We start from the raw sequence: 13,937 nt of genomic DNA, 5'->3' as shown, positions 1-13,937 counted from the left end.
TTCACAATGATGGAGGATGCAGCAGGTTTCTTTGCCTGTTCCAGGGTCGGCTTCACAATGATGGAGGCCGCAGCAGGTTTCTCTGCCTGTAGGAGGGTCGGCTTCACAATGATGGAGGCTGCAGCAGGTTTCTCTGCCTGTAGGGGGGTCGGCTTCACAATGATGGAGGCTGCAGCAGGTTTCTCTGCCTGTAGGAGGGTCGGCTTCACAATGATGGAGGATGCAGCAGGTTTCTCTGCCTGTAGGGGGGTCGGCTTCACAATGATGGAGGCTGCAGCAGGTTTCTCTGCCTGTAGGAGGGTCGGCTTCACAATGATGGAGGCTGCAGCAGGTTTCTCTGCCTGTAGGAGGGTCGGCTTCACAATGATGGAGGCTGCAGCAGGTTTCTCTGCCTGTAGGAGGGTCGGATTCACAATGATGGAGGCTGCAGCAGGTTTCTCTTCCTGTAGGAGGGTCGGCTTCACAATGATGGAGGATGCAGCAGGTTTCTCTGCCTGTAGGAGGGTCGGCTTCACAATGATGGAGGCTGCAGCAGGTTTCTCTGCCTGTAGGAGGGTCGGCTTCACAATGATGGAGGCTGCAGCAGGTTTCTCTTCCTGTAGGGGGTCGGTTTCACAATGATGGAGGATGCAGCAGGTTTCTCTTCCTGTAGGAGGGTCGGCTTCACAATGATGGGGGCTGCAGCAGGTTTCTCTGCCTGTAGGAGGGTCGGCTTCACAATGATGGAGGCTGCAGCAGGTTTCTCTGCCTGTAGGAGGGTCGGCTTCACAATGATGGAGGATGCAGCAGGTTTCTCTGCCTGTAGGGGGGTCGGCTTCACAATGATGGAGGCTGCAGCAGGTTTCTCTGCCTGTAGGAGGGTCGGCTTCACAATGATGGAGGCTGCAGCAGGTTTCTCTGCCTGTAGGAGGGTCGGCTTCACAATGATGGAGGCTGCAGCAGGTTTCTCTTCCTGTAGGAGGGTCGGCTTCACAATGATGGAGGCTGCAGCAGGTTTCTCTGCCTGTAGGAGGGTCGGCTTCACAATGATGGAGGATGCAGCAGGTTTCTCTTCCTGTAGGAGGGTCGGCTTCACAATGATGGAGGCTGCAGCAGGTTTCTCTGCCTGTAGGAGGGTCGGCTTCACAATGATGGGGGCTGCAGCAGGTTTCTCTGCCTGTAGGGGGGTCGGCTTCACAATGATGGAGGCTGCAGCAGGTTTCTCTGCCTGTAGGAGGGTCGGCTTCACAATGATGGAGGATGCAGCAGGTTTCTCTTCCTGTAGGGGGGTCGGCTTCACAATGATGGAGGCTGCAGCAGGTTTCTCTGCCTGTAGGGGGTCGGCTTCACAATGATGGAGGCCGCAGCAGGTTTCTCTGCCTGTAGGAGGGTCGGCTTCACAATGATGGAGGCTGCAGCAGGTTTCTCTGCCTGTAGGGGGGTCGGCTTCACAATGATGGAGGCCGCAGCAGGTTTCTCTTCCTGTAGGAGGGTCGGCTTCACAATGATGGAGGATGCAGCAGGTTTCTCTGCCTGTAGGAGGGTCGGCTTCACAATGATGGAGGCTGCAGCAGGTTTCTCTGCCTGTAGGAGGGTCGGCTTCACAAGGATGGAGGCTGCAGCAGGTTTCTCTGCCTGTAGGAGGGTCGGCTTCACAATGATGGAGGCTGCAGCAGGTTTCACTGCCTGTAGGAGGGTCGGCTTCACAATGATGGAGGCTGCAGCAGGTTTCTCTTCCTGTAGGAGGGTCGGCTTCACAATGATGGAGGATGCAGCAGGTTTCTCTTCCTGTAGGAGGGTCGGCTTCACAATGATGGAGGCTGCAGCAGGTTTCTTTGCCTGTAGGAGGGTCGGCTTCACAAGGATGGAGGCTGCAGCAGGTTTCTCTGCCTGTAGGAGGGTCGGCTTCACAATGATGGAGGCTGCAGCAGGTTTCTCTGCCTGTAGGAGGGTCGGCTTCACAATGATGGAGGCTGCAGCAGGTTTCTCTGCCTGTAGGAGGGTCGGCTTCACAATGATGGAGGCCGCAGCAGGTTTCTCTGCCTGTAGGAGGGTCGGCTTCACAATGATGGAGGATGCAGCAGGTTTCTCTGCCTGTAGGAGGGTCGGCTTCACAATGATGGAGGCTGCAGCAGGTTTCTCTTCCTGTAGGGGGGTCGGCTTCACAATGATGGAGGCTGCAGCAGGTTTCTCTGCCTGTAGGAGGGTCGGCTTCACAATGATGGAGGCTGCAGCAGGTTTCTCTTCCTGTAGGGGGTCGGTTTCACAATGATGGAGGATGCAGCAGGTTTCTCTTCCTGTAGGAGGGTCGGCTTCACAATGATGGAGGCTGCAGCAGGTTTCTCTGCCTGTAGGAGGGTCGGCTTCACAATGATGGAGGCTGCAGCAGGTTTCTCTGCCTGTAGGGGGGTCGGCTTCACAATGATGGAGGCTGCAGCAGGTTTCTCTGCCTGTAGGAGGGTCGGCTTCACAATGATGGAGGCTGCAGCAGGTTTCTCTTCCTGTAGGGGGGTCGGCTTCACAATGATGGAGGCTGCAGCAGGTTTCTCTGCCTGTAGGAGGGTCGGCTTCACAATGATGGAGGCTGCAGCAGGTTTCTCTGCCTGTAGGAGGGTCGGCTTCACAATGATGGAGGCTGCAGCAGGTTTCTCTGCCTGTAGGGGGTCGGCTTCACAATGATGGAGGCTGCAGCAGGTTTCTCTTCCTGTAGGGGGTCGGTTTCACAATGATGGAGGATGCAGCAGGTTTCTCTTCCTGTAGGAGGGTCGGCTTCACAATGATGGAGGCCGCAGCAGGTTTCTCTGCCTGTAGGAGGGTCGGCTTCACAATGATGGAGGCTGCAGCAGGTTTCTCTGCCTGTAGGAGGGTCGGCTTCACAATGATGGAGGCCGCAGCAGGTTTCTCTTCCTGTAGGAGGGTCGGCTTCACAATGATGGAGGCTGCAGCAGGTTTCTCTGCCTGTAGGGGGTCGGTTTCACAATGATGGAGGCTGCAGCAGGTTTCTCTGCCTGTAGGAGGGTCGGCTTCACAATGATGGAGGATGCAGCAGGTTTCTCTGCCTGTAGGAGGGTCGGCTTCACAATGATGGAGGCTGCAGCAGGTTTCTCTGCCTGTAGGAGGGTCGGCTTCACAATGATGGAGGCTGCAGCAGGTTTCTCTTCCTGTAGGGGGTCGGTTTCACAATGATGGAGGATGCAGCAGGTTTCTCTTCCTGTAGGAGGGTCGGCTTCACAATGATGGGGGCTGCAGCAGGTTTCTCTGCCTGTAGGAGGGTCGGCTTCACAATGATGGAGGATGCAGCAGGTTTCTCTGCCTGTAGGGGGGTCGGCTTCACAATGATGGAGGCTGCAGCAGGTTTCTCTGCCTGTAGGAGGGTCGGCTTCACAATGATGGAGGCTGCAGCAGGTTTCTCTGCCTGTAGGAGGGTCGGCTTCACAATGATGGAGGCTGCAGCAGGTTTCTCTTCCTGTAGGAGGGTCGGCTTCACAATGATGGAGGATGCAGCAGGTTTCTCTGCCTGTAGGAGGGTCGGCTTCACAATGATGGAGGATGCAGCAGGTTTCTCTGCCTGTAGGATGGTCGGCTTCACAATGATGGAGGATGCAGCAGGTTTCTCTGCCTGTAGGAGGGTCGGCTTCACAATGATGGAGGATGCAGCAGGTTTCTCTTCCTGTAGGGGGGTCGGCTTCACAATGATGGAGGCTGCAGCAGGTTTCTCTGCCTGTAGGGGGTCGGCTTCACAATGATGGAGGCCGCAGCAGGTTTCTCTGCCTGTAGGAGGGTCGGCTTCACAATGATGGAGGCTGCAGCAGGTTTCTCTGCCTGTAGGGGGGTCGGCTTCACAATGATGGAGGCCGCAGCAGGTTTCTCTTCCTGTAGGAGGGTCGGCTTCACAATGATGGAGGATGCAGCAGGTTTCTCTGCCTGTAGGAGGGTCGGCTTCACAATGATGGAGGCTGCAGCAGGTTTCTCTGCCTGTAGGAGGGTCGGCTTCACAAGGATGGAGGCCGCAGCAGGTTTCTCTGCCTGTAGGAGGGTCGGCTTCACAATGATGGAGGCTGCAGCAGGTTTCTCTGCCTGTAGGAGGGTCGGCTTCACAATGATGGAGGCTGCAGCAGGTTTCTCTTCCTGTAGGAGGGTCGGCTTCACAATGATGGAGGATGCAGCAGGTTTCTCTTCCTGTAGGAGGGTCGGCTTCACAATGATGGAGGCTGCAGCAGGTTTCTTTGCCTGTAGGAGGGTCGGCTTCACAAGGATGGAGGCTGCAGCAGGTTTCTCTGCCTGTAGGAGGGTCGGCTTCACAATGATGGAGGCTGCAGCAGGTTTCTCTGCCTGTAGGAGGGTCGGCTTCACAATGATGGAGGCTGCAGCAGGTTTCTCTTCCTGTAGGAGGGTCGGCTTCACAATGATGGAGGATGCAGCAGGTTTCTCTGCCTGTAGGAGGGTCGGCTTCACAATGATGGAGGATGCAGCAGGTTTCTCTGCCTGTAGGGGGGTCGGCTTCACAATGATGGGGGCTGCAGCAGGTTTCTCTGCCTGTAGGAGGGTCAGCTTCACAATGATGGAGGCCGCAGCAGGTTTCTCTGCCTGTAGGAGGGTCGGCTTCACAATGATGGAGGATGCAGCAGGTTTCTCTGCCTGTAGGAGGGTCGGCTTCACAATGATGGAGGCTGCAGCAGGTTTCTCTTCCTGTAGGGGGGTCGGCTTCACAATGATGGAGGCTGCAGCAGGTTTCTCTGCCTGTAGGAGGGTCGGCTTCACAATGATGGAGGCTGCAGCAGGTTTCTCTTCCTGTAGGGGGTCGGTTTCACAATGATGGAGGATGCAGCAGGTTTCTCTTCCTGTAGGAGGGTCGGCTTCACAATGATGGAGGCTGCAGCAGGTTTCTTTGCCTGTAGGAGGGTCGGCTTCACAAGGATGGAGGCTGCAGCAGGTTTCTCTGCCTGTAGGAGGGTCGGCTTCACAATGATGGAGGCTGCAGCAGGTTTCTCTGCCTGTAGGAGGGTCGGCTTCACAATGATGGAGGCTGCAGCAGGTTTCTCTTCCTGTAGGAGGGTCGGCTTCACAATGATGGAGGATGCAGCAGGTTTCTCTGCCTGTAGGAGGGTCGGCTTCACAATGATGGAGGATGCAGCAGGTTTCTCTGCCTGTAGGGGGGTCGGCTTCACAATGATGGGGGCTGCAGCAGGTTTCTCTGCCTGTAGGAGGGTCAGCTTCACAATGATGGAGGCCGCAGCAGGTTTCTCTGCCTGTAGGAGGGTCGGCTTCACAATGATGGAGGATGCAGCAGGTTTCTCTGCCTGTAGGAGGGTCGGCTTCACAATGATGGAGGCTGCAGCAGGTTTCTCTTCCTGTAGGGGGGTCGGCTTCACAATGATGGAGGCTGCAGCAGGTTTCTCTGCCTGTAGGAGGGTCGGCTTCACAATGATGGAGGCTGCAGCAGGTTTCTCTTCCTGTAGGGGGTCGGTTTCACAATGATGGAGGATGCAGCAGGTTTCTCTTCCTGTAGGAGGGTCGGCTTCACAATGATGGAGGCTGCAGCAGGTTTCTCTGCCTGTAGGAGGGTCGGCTTCACAATGATGGAGGCTGCAGCAGGTTTCTCTGCCTGTAGGGGGGTCGGCTTCACAATGATGGAGGCTGCAGCAGGTTTCTCTGCCTGTAGGAGGGTCGGCTTCACAATGATGGAGGCTGCAGCAGGTTTCTCTTCCTGTAGGGGGGTCGGCTTCACAATGATGGAGGCTGCAGCAGGTTTCTCTGCCTGTAGGAGGGTCGGCTTCACAATGATGGAGGCTGCAGCAGGTTTCTCTGCCTGTAGGAGGGTCGGCTTCACAATGATGGAGGCTGCAGCAGGTTTCTCTGCCTGTAGGGGGGTCGGCTTCACAATGATGGAGGCTGCAGCAGGTTTCTCTGCCTGTAGGGGGTCGGCTTCACAATGATGGAGGCTGCAGCAGGTTTCTCTTCCTGTAGGGGGTCGGTTTCACAATGATGGAGGATGCAGCAGGTTTCTCTTCCTGTAGGAGGGTCGGCTTCACAATGATGGAGGCCGCAGCAGGTTTCTCTGCCTGTAGGAGGGTCGGCTTCACAATGATGGAGGCTGCAGCAGGTTTCTCTGCCTGTAGGAGGGTCGGCTTCACAATGATGGAGGCCGCAGCAGGTTTCTATTCCTGTAGGAGGGTCGGCTTCACAATGATGGAGGCTGCAGCAGGTTTCTCTGCCTGTAGGGGGTCGGTTTCACAATGATGGAGGCTGCAGCAGGTTTCTCTGCCTGTAGGAGGGTCGGCTTCACAATGATGGAGGCTGCAGCAGGTTTCTCTTCCTGTAGGGGGTCGGTTTCACAATGATGGAGGCCGCAGCAGGTTTCTCTGCCTGTAGGAGGGTCGGCTTCACAATGATGGAGGCTGCAGCAGGTTTCTCTGCCTGTAGGGGGTCGGCTTCACAATGATGGAGGATGCAGCAGGTTTCTCTGCCTGTAGGAGGGTCGGCTTCACAATGATGGAGGCTGCAGCAGGTTTCTCTGCCTGTAGGAGGGTCGGCTTCACAATGATGGAGGATGCAGCAGGTTTCTCTTCCTGTAGGAGGGTCGGCTTCACAATGATGGAGGCTGCAGCAGGTTTCTCTTCCTGTAGGGGGGTCGGCTTCACAATGATGGAGGCTGCAGCAGGTTTCTCTGCCTGTAGGAGGGTCGGCTTCACAATGATGGAGGCTTCAGCAGGTTTCTCTGCCTGTAGGGGGGTCGGCTTCACAATGATGGAGGCTGCAGCAGGTTTCTCTTCCTGTAGGAGGGTCGGCTTCACAATGATGGAGGCCGCAGCAGGTTTCTCTGCCTGTAGGAGGGTCGGCTTCACAATGATGGAGGCCGCAGCAGGTTTCTCTGCCTGTAGGAGGGTCGGCTTCACAATGATGAAGGCTGCAGCAGTTTTCTCTGCCTGTAGGAGGGTCGGCTTCACAATGATGGAGGATGCAGCAGGTTTCTCTTCCTTTAGGGGGGTCGGCTTCACAATGATGGAGGCCGCAGCAGGTTTCTCTTCCTTTAGGGGGGTCGGCTTCACAATGATGGAGGCCGCAGCAGGTTTCTCTGCCTGTAGGAGGGTCGGCTTCACAATGATGGAGGCCGCAGCAGGTTTCTCTGCCTGTAGGAGGGTCGAAAGTATAATATCTGATAATCCAAATTAGTATTAAACCAAGAAAAACAAAGAAAACTAATCTATCCAATAAACTTTATTAAACAAAATAAGGATAAAAGACTGACACAACACCCAGACCCCTCTAAATGGGGGTGGGTCAATTAAAAAACCTGGCCCAAAAAGATTGTAAAGGGCAAAGGGTGGGAGGGACAACGGGGCCGATAGCAAAAACCCTACACGTCCCTACAAATATTCCCTGCCTGTCTGCGGAGGTTGGCACCCTCTTGGACGCAATATGGCGCCCCCGCTCACCGTCGACTCACCCTTAAGGCCCTATAAGTCCCTCTACATGTATAAAGATACTATACCACAAACAACACCCAATACATGGCCTAACCAAACTCGGGACCAAAAAAAGAGAAAAAACACCAGGTAGTGATTCACCAGTAAAGACAAACGGTCTGACCGTACCAATCCCTAATGCTAAAGTATAACGCCTGAAACTAAGGCTAATACACCCTAAGGAGTCCCTAACCGAGTCTCCCTACCTGTCAGCGGAGGTTGGCACCCTCTTGAACGCAAATGGCGCCCCCACTCCTCGGCGGCTGCCCCTATTAACCCTGGCTGAATCCCTAAAAGAAGATATATCGGGATACTAAATACGGGTGGTGCCTTAGGGGCTATACTAGTGACCCAGATAAATAGGTCCCTATAGCTCGGTCAGACCCTAAAGATAAAGCAAATAGCAACAATACTTAAACCAATGCTTGCACGGCAATAGGAAAGATGTATATAACAGCTTAACGAATACAACTATATTATGATCACAGTTGGTAAAGTACTCGTATGCAAATACAATGGTTGCGGGGAAAAAAAAAAAACCAGGCACAACATGTATCTCTGATGTGATCTATTCACACAGTATCTCTTTTTCCCATATGCCTCCTGAGGAACCACATCATGGGGGGGGAAACGCGTAGAGGCGAGACCTGAACACAGATAAGTGTTTCAGGCCTTTTAAGTTTATATGTTTTTCACCAGTTGTGTGTTTTTTTTTTTTTCCCCCGCAACCATTGTATTTGCATACGAGTACTTTACCAACTGTGATCATAATATAGTTGTATTCGTTAAGCTGTTATATACATCTTTCCTATTGCCGTGCAAGCATTGGTTTAAGTATTGTTGCTATTTGTTTTATCTTTAGGGTCTGACCGAGCTATAGGGACCTATTTATCTGGGTCACTAGTATAGCCCCTAAGGCACCACCCGTATTTAGTATCCCGATATATCTTCTTTTAGGGATTCAGCCAGGGTTAATAGGGGCAGCCGCCGAGGAGCGGGGGCGCCATTTGCGTTCAAGAGGGTGCCAACCTCCGCTGACAGGTAGGGAGACTCGGTTAGGGACTCCTTAGGGTGTATTAGCCTTAGTTTCAGGCGTTATACTTTAGCATTAGGGATTGGTACGGTCAGACCGTTTGTCTTTACTGGTGAATCACTACCTGGTGTTTTTTCTCTTTTTTTGGTCCCGAGTTTGGTTAGGCCATGTATTGGGTGTTGTTTGTGGTATAGTATCTTTATACATGTAGAGGGACTTATAGGGCCTTAAGGGTGAGTCGACGGTGAGTGGGGGCGCCATATTGCGTCCAAGAGGGTGCCAACCTCCGCAGACAGGCAGGGAATATTTGTAGGGACGTGTAGGGTTTTTGCTATCGGCCCCGTTGTCCCTCCCACCCTTTGCCCTTTACAATCTTTTTGGGCCAGGTTTTTTAATTGACCCACCCCCATTTAGAGGGGTCTGGGTGTTGTGTCAGTCTTTTATCCTTATTTTGTTTAATAAAGTTTATTGGATAGATTAGTTTTCTTTGTTTTTCTCTGTAGGAGGGTCGGCTTCACAATGATGGAGGCTGCAGCAGGTTTCTTTGCCTGTAGCAGGGTCGGCTTCACAATGATGGAGGATGCAGCAGGTTTCTCTTCCTGTAGGAGGGTCGGCTTCACAATGATGGAGGCTGCAGCAGGTTTCTCTGCCTGTAGGAGGGTCGGCTTCACAATGATGGAGGATGCAGCAGGTTTCTCTTCCTGTAGGAGGGTCGGCTTCACAATGATGGAGGCCGCAGCAGGTTTCTCTGCCTGTAGGAGGGTCGGCTTCACAATGATGGAGGCTGCAGCAGGTTTCTCTGCCTGTAGGAGGGTCGGCTTCACAATGATGGAGGCTGCAGCAGGTTTCTCTGCCTGTAGGAGGGTCGGCTTCACAATGATGGAGGCTGCAGCAGGTTTCTCTGCCTGTAGGAGGGTCGGCTTCACAATGATGGAGGCTGCAGCAGGTTTCTCTTCCTGTAGGAGGGTCGGCTTCACAATGATGGAGGCCGCAGCAGGTTTCTCTGCCTGTAGGGGGGTCGGCTTCACAATGATGGAGGCTGCAGCAGGTTTCTCTGCCTGTAGGAGGGTCGGCTTCACAATGATGGAGGCCGCAGCAGGTTTCTCTTCCTGTAGGAGGGTCGGCTTCACAATGATGGAGGATGCAGCAGGTTTCTCTGCCTGTAGGAGGGTCGGCTTCACAATGATGGAGGCCGCAGCAGGTTTCTCTGCCTGTAGGAGGGTCGGCTTCACAATGATGGAGGCCGCAGCAGGTTTCTCTGCCTGTAGGAGGGTCGGCTTCACAATGATGGAGGCTGCAGCAGGTTTCTCTGCCTGTAGGGGGGTCGGCTTCACAATGATGGAGGCTGCAGCAGGTTTCTCTTCCTGTAGGAGGGTCGGCTTCACAATGATGGAGGCCGCAGCAGGTTTCTCTGCCTGTAGGAGGGTCGGCTTCACAATGATGGAGGCCGCAGCAGGTTTCTCTGCCTGTAGGAGGGTCGGCTTCACAATGATGGAGGCCGCAGCAGGTTTCTCTGCCTGTAGGAGGGTCGGCTTCACAATGATGGAGGCTGCAGCAGGTTTCTCTGCCTGTAGGAGGGTCGGCTTCACAATGATGGAGGCTGCAGCAGGTTTCTCTGCCTGTAGGAGGGTCGGCTTCACAATGATGGAGGATGCAGCAGGTTTCTCTGCCTGTAGGAGGGTCGGCTTCACAATGATGGAGGCTGCAGCAGGTTTCTCTGCCTGTAGGAGGGTCGGCTTCACAATGATGGAGGATGCAGCAGGTTTCTCTGCCTGTAGGGGGGTCGGCTTCACAATGATGGAGGCCGCAGCAGGTTTCTCTTCCTGTAGGAGGGTCGGCTTCACAATGATGGAGGCTGCAGCAGGTTTCTCTGCCTGTAGGAGGGTCGGCTTCACAATGATGGAGGCTGCAGCAGGTTTCTCTGACTGTAGGGGGGTCGGCTTCACCATGATGGAGGCTGCAGCAGGTTTCTCTGCCTGTAGGAGGGTCGGCTTCACAATGATGGAGGCTGCAGCAGGTTTCTCTTCCTGTAGGAGGGTCGGCTTCACAATGATGGAGGCCGCAGCAGGTTTCTCTTCCTGTAGGAGGGTCGGCTTCACAATGATGGAGGATGCAGCAGGTTTCTCTGCCTGTAGGGGGGTCGGCTTCACAATGATGGGGGCTGCAGCAGGTTTCTCTGCCTGTAGGGGGGTCGGCTTCACAATGATGGAGGATGCAGCAGGTTTCTCTGCCTGTAGGAGGGTCGGCTTCACAATGATGGAGGATGCAGCAGGTTTCTCTGCCTGTAGGGGGTCGGCTTCACAATGATGGAGGATGCAGCAGGTTTCTCTTCCTGTAGGAGGGTCGGCTTCACAATGATGGAGGCTGCAGCAGGTTTCTCTTCCTGTAGGAGGGTCGGCTTCACAATGATGAAGGATGCAGCAGGTTTCTCTTCCTGTAGGGGGGTCGGCTTCACAATGATGGAGGCTGCAGCAGGTTTCTCTTCCTGTAGGAGGGTCGGCTTCACAATGATGGAGGCTGCAGCAGGTTTCTCTTCCTGTAGGAGGGTCGGCTTCACAATGATGGAGGATGCAGCAGGTTTCTCTGCCTGTAGGAGGGTCGGCTTCACAATGATGGAGGATGCAGCAGGTTTCTCTGCCTGTAGGGGGGTCGGCTTCACAATGATGGAGGATGCAGCAGGTTTCTCTTCCTGTAGGAGGGTCGGCTTCACAATGATGGAGGCTGCAGCAGGTTTCTCTGCCTGTAGGAGGGTCGGCTTCACAATGATGGAGGCCGCAGCAGGTTTCCTGTAGGGGGGTCGGCTTCACAATGATGGAGGATGCAGCAGGTTTCTCTTCCTGTAGGAGGGTCGGCTTCACAATGATGGAGGATGCAGCAGGTTTCTCTGCCTGTAGGAGGGTCGGCTTCACAATGATGGAGGCCGCAGCAGGTTTCCTGTAGGGGGGTCGGCTTCACAATGATGGAGGATGCAGCAGGTTTCTCTTCCTGTAGGAGGGTCGGCTTCACAATGATGGAGGATGCAGCAGGTTTCTCTTCCTGTAGGGGGTCGGTTTCACAATGATGGAGGATGCAGCAGGTTTCTCTTCCTGTAGGGGGTCGGCTTCACAATGATGGAGGATGCAGCAGGTTTCTCTTCCTGTAGGGGGTCGGTTTCACAATGATGGAGGATGCAGCAGGTTTCTCTTCCTGTAGGAGGGTCGGCTTCACAATGATGGAGGCTGCAGCAGGTTTCTCTGCCTGTAGGAGGGTCGGCTTCACAATGATGGGGGCTGCAGCAGGTTTCTCTGCCTGTAGGAGGGTCGGCTTCACAATGATGGAGGCTGCAGCAGGTTTCTCTTCCTGTAGGAGGGTCGGCTTCACAATGATGGAGGATGCAGCAGGTTTCTCTGCCTGTAGGAGGGTCGGCTTCACAATGATGGAGGATGCAGCAGGTTTCTCTGCCTGTAGGAGGGTCGGCTTCACAATGATGGAGGCCGCAGCAGGTTTCTCTTCCTGTAGGGGGGTCGGCTTCACAATGATGGAGGATGCAGCAGGTTTCTCTTCCTGTAGGAGGGTCGGCTTCACAATGATGGAGGCCGCAGCAGGTTTCTCTTCCTGTAGGGGGGTCGGCTTCACAATGATGGAGGATGCAGCAGGTTTCTCTGCCTGTAGGAGGGTCGGCTTCACAATGATGGAGGCTGCAGCAGGTTTCTCTGCCTGTAGGGGGGTCGGCTTCACAATGATGGAGGATGCAGCAGGTTTCTCTTCCTGTAGGAGGGTCGGCTTCACAATGATGGGGGCTGCAGCAGGTTTCTCTTCCTGTAGGGGGGTCGGCTTCACAATGATGGAGGCTGCAGCAGGTTTCTCTGCCTGTAGGAGGGTCGGCTTCACAATGATGGGGGCTGCAGCAGGTTTCTCTTCCTGTAGGGGGGTCGGCTTCACAATGATGGAGGCTGCAGCAGGTTTCTCTTCCTGTAGGAGGGTCGGCTTCACAATGATGGAGGATGCAGCAGGTTTCTCTGCCTGTAGGGGGGTCGGCTTCACAATGATGGAGGCTGCAGCAGGTTTCTCTTCCTGTAGGGGGTCGGCTTCACAATGATGGAGGCTGCAGCAGGTTTCTCTGCCTGTAGGAGGGTCGGCTTCACAATGATGGAGGCTGCAGCAGGTTTCTCTTCCTGTAGGAGGGTCGGCTTCACAATGATGGAGGATGCAGCAGGTTTCTCTTCCTGTAGGAGGGTCGGCTTCACAATGATGGAGGATGCAGCAGGTTTCTCTGCCTGTAGGAGGGTCGGCTTCACAATGATGGAGGCTGCAGCAGGTTTCTCTGCCTGTAGGAGGGTCGGCTTCACAATGATGGAGGCTGCAGCAGGTTTCTCTGCCTGTAGGAGGGTCGGCTTCACAATGATGGAGGATTCTCTTTATTTGTCTACATATGTTTTATGGGATTCACCGTCTCGTTTCTGCACTTTTTGCTTTTTCCTGCCTCCGTGTAGCGCGTCTTGCCTCTGTCTTTTGCCGCTGTCTTCTGCCGCTTTCATGTGCCATGTTCTGTGAATGGAGACTTTGATCTGAGTTTAGTTGTGCAGGTCGTGTAATCAGCTTCACAGCGTCCTCCGCCATCACTCCCAGACACAAATGTATTATTGATCAGTGTTCTCCCCGCTCTCCGGAAATGCACCAGGCCCAGTGCTGAGGGCGTAATGGCCTAATGTTCCTGGGGCTGAGACCTCGGCTGTTACCTCATTGCTGACTACAGAATCCGAGTCAATTAACTCTTCACGTGCCACACTTAATGGGGTCATTCAGAAAGTCTTCTTTATTTATAAGAACAGCGCCCCCCTTGTACCCAGGCAGGGTCCGGATTAGAGGATTAGGATCCACATGGTGACGGGGGAGGTTTGGGGGATGCGACAAATTTCATTTCACCCACTTATCATTTGTTTCTGACTTTTCCAGGAGGAATAACGGGGACAAGAGCACGACAACGGGGACAAGAGCACGACTTTTAGGGTATGTGCACACCTATTTTTTAGGGCTGCGGATTTTTCCGCAGCGGATTTCATAAATCCGCAGGTAAAAGACACTGCGTTTTACCTGCGGATTTACCGCGGTTTTTATGCTGATTTTGTGCGGATTCCACCTGCGGTTTTACATCTGCGGATTTCTATAGAGGAGCAGGTGTAAACCGCAGCGGAATCCGCACAAAGAATTGACATGCTGCGGAATGTAACCCGCAGCGTTTCCATGCATTTTGTTTTCCATAGATTTACATTGTACTGTAAAGGCAAAGGAAAGCTGCTGCGGACTCGCAAAAAAATCCACAACGTGTGCACATAGCCTTAGGCCGGAGTCACACTAGATCGTTTTACGGACGTATGAGAGGCGCAAAAGCTACACATTGCACACGGACCAATGATTCTCTATGGGGCAGCTCCTATCTATCCGTAATATACGGTATGTTACGGGCGTAGAAGATCGCA

At 54.0% G+C, this 13,937-nt stretch overlaps 1 protein-coding gene across 2 annotated transcripts in view; it reads left to right on the top strand.

Annotated features, from left to right (window-relative positions):
• TTLL7 (tubulin tyrosine ligase like 7) overlaps nt 1-13,937 on the top strand; it is a 248,544-nt gene that overhangs the window by 64,477 nt on the left and 170,130 nt on the right. Inside the window, exon 1 of one of the 2 annotated variants that reach the window (XM_069735803.1) lies at nt 12,688-13,467. The exons of the other annotated variant lie outside the window; for it this stretch is intronic. The gene's annotated coding sequence lies outside the window, so the exon portion shown is untranslated. Of the gene's footprint in view, nt 1-12,687; nt 13,468-13,937 lie in introns of those variants that run through there. 2 annotated transcript variants of the gene reach the window in all.

The sequence above is a fragment of the Ranitomeya imitator genome, chromosome 8 (assembly GCF_032444005.1).
Source record: "Ranitomeya imitator isolate aRanImi1 chromosome 8, aRanImi1.pri, whole genome shotgun sequence".
In the NCBI taxonomy this organism is placed as follows: domain Eukaryota; kingdom Metazoa; phylum Chordata; class Amphibia; order Anura; family Dendrobatidae; genus Ranitomeya; species Ranitomeya imitator.
Note: the sequence above shows the minus strand (reverse complement) of the source record. Positions and strands in the feature narration are given on the sequence as shown.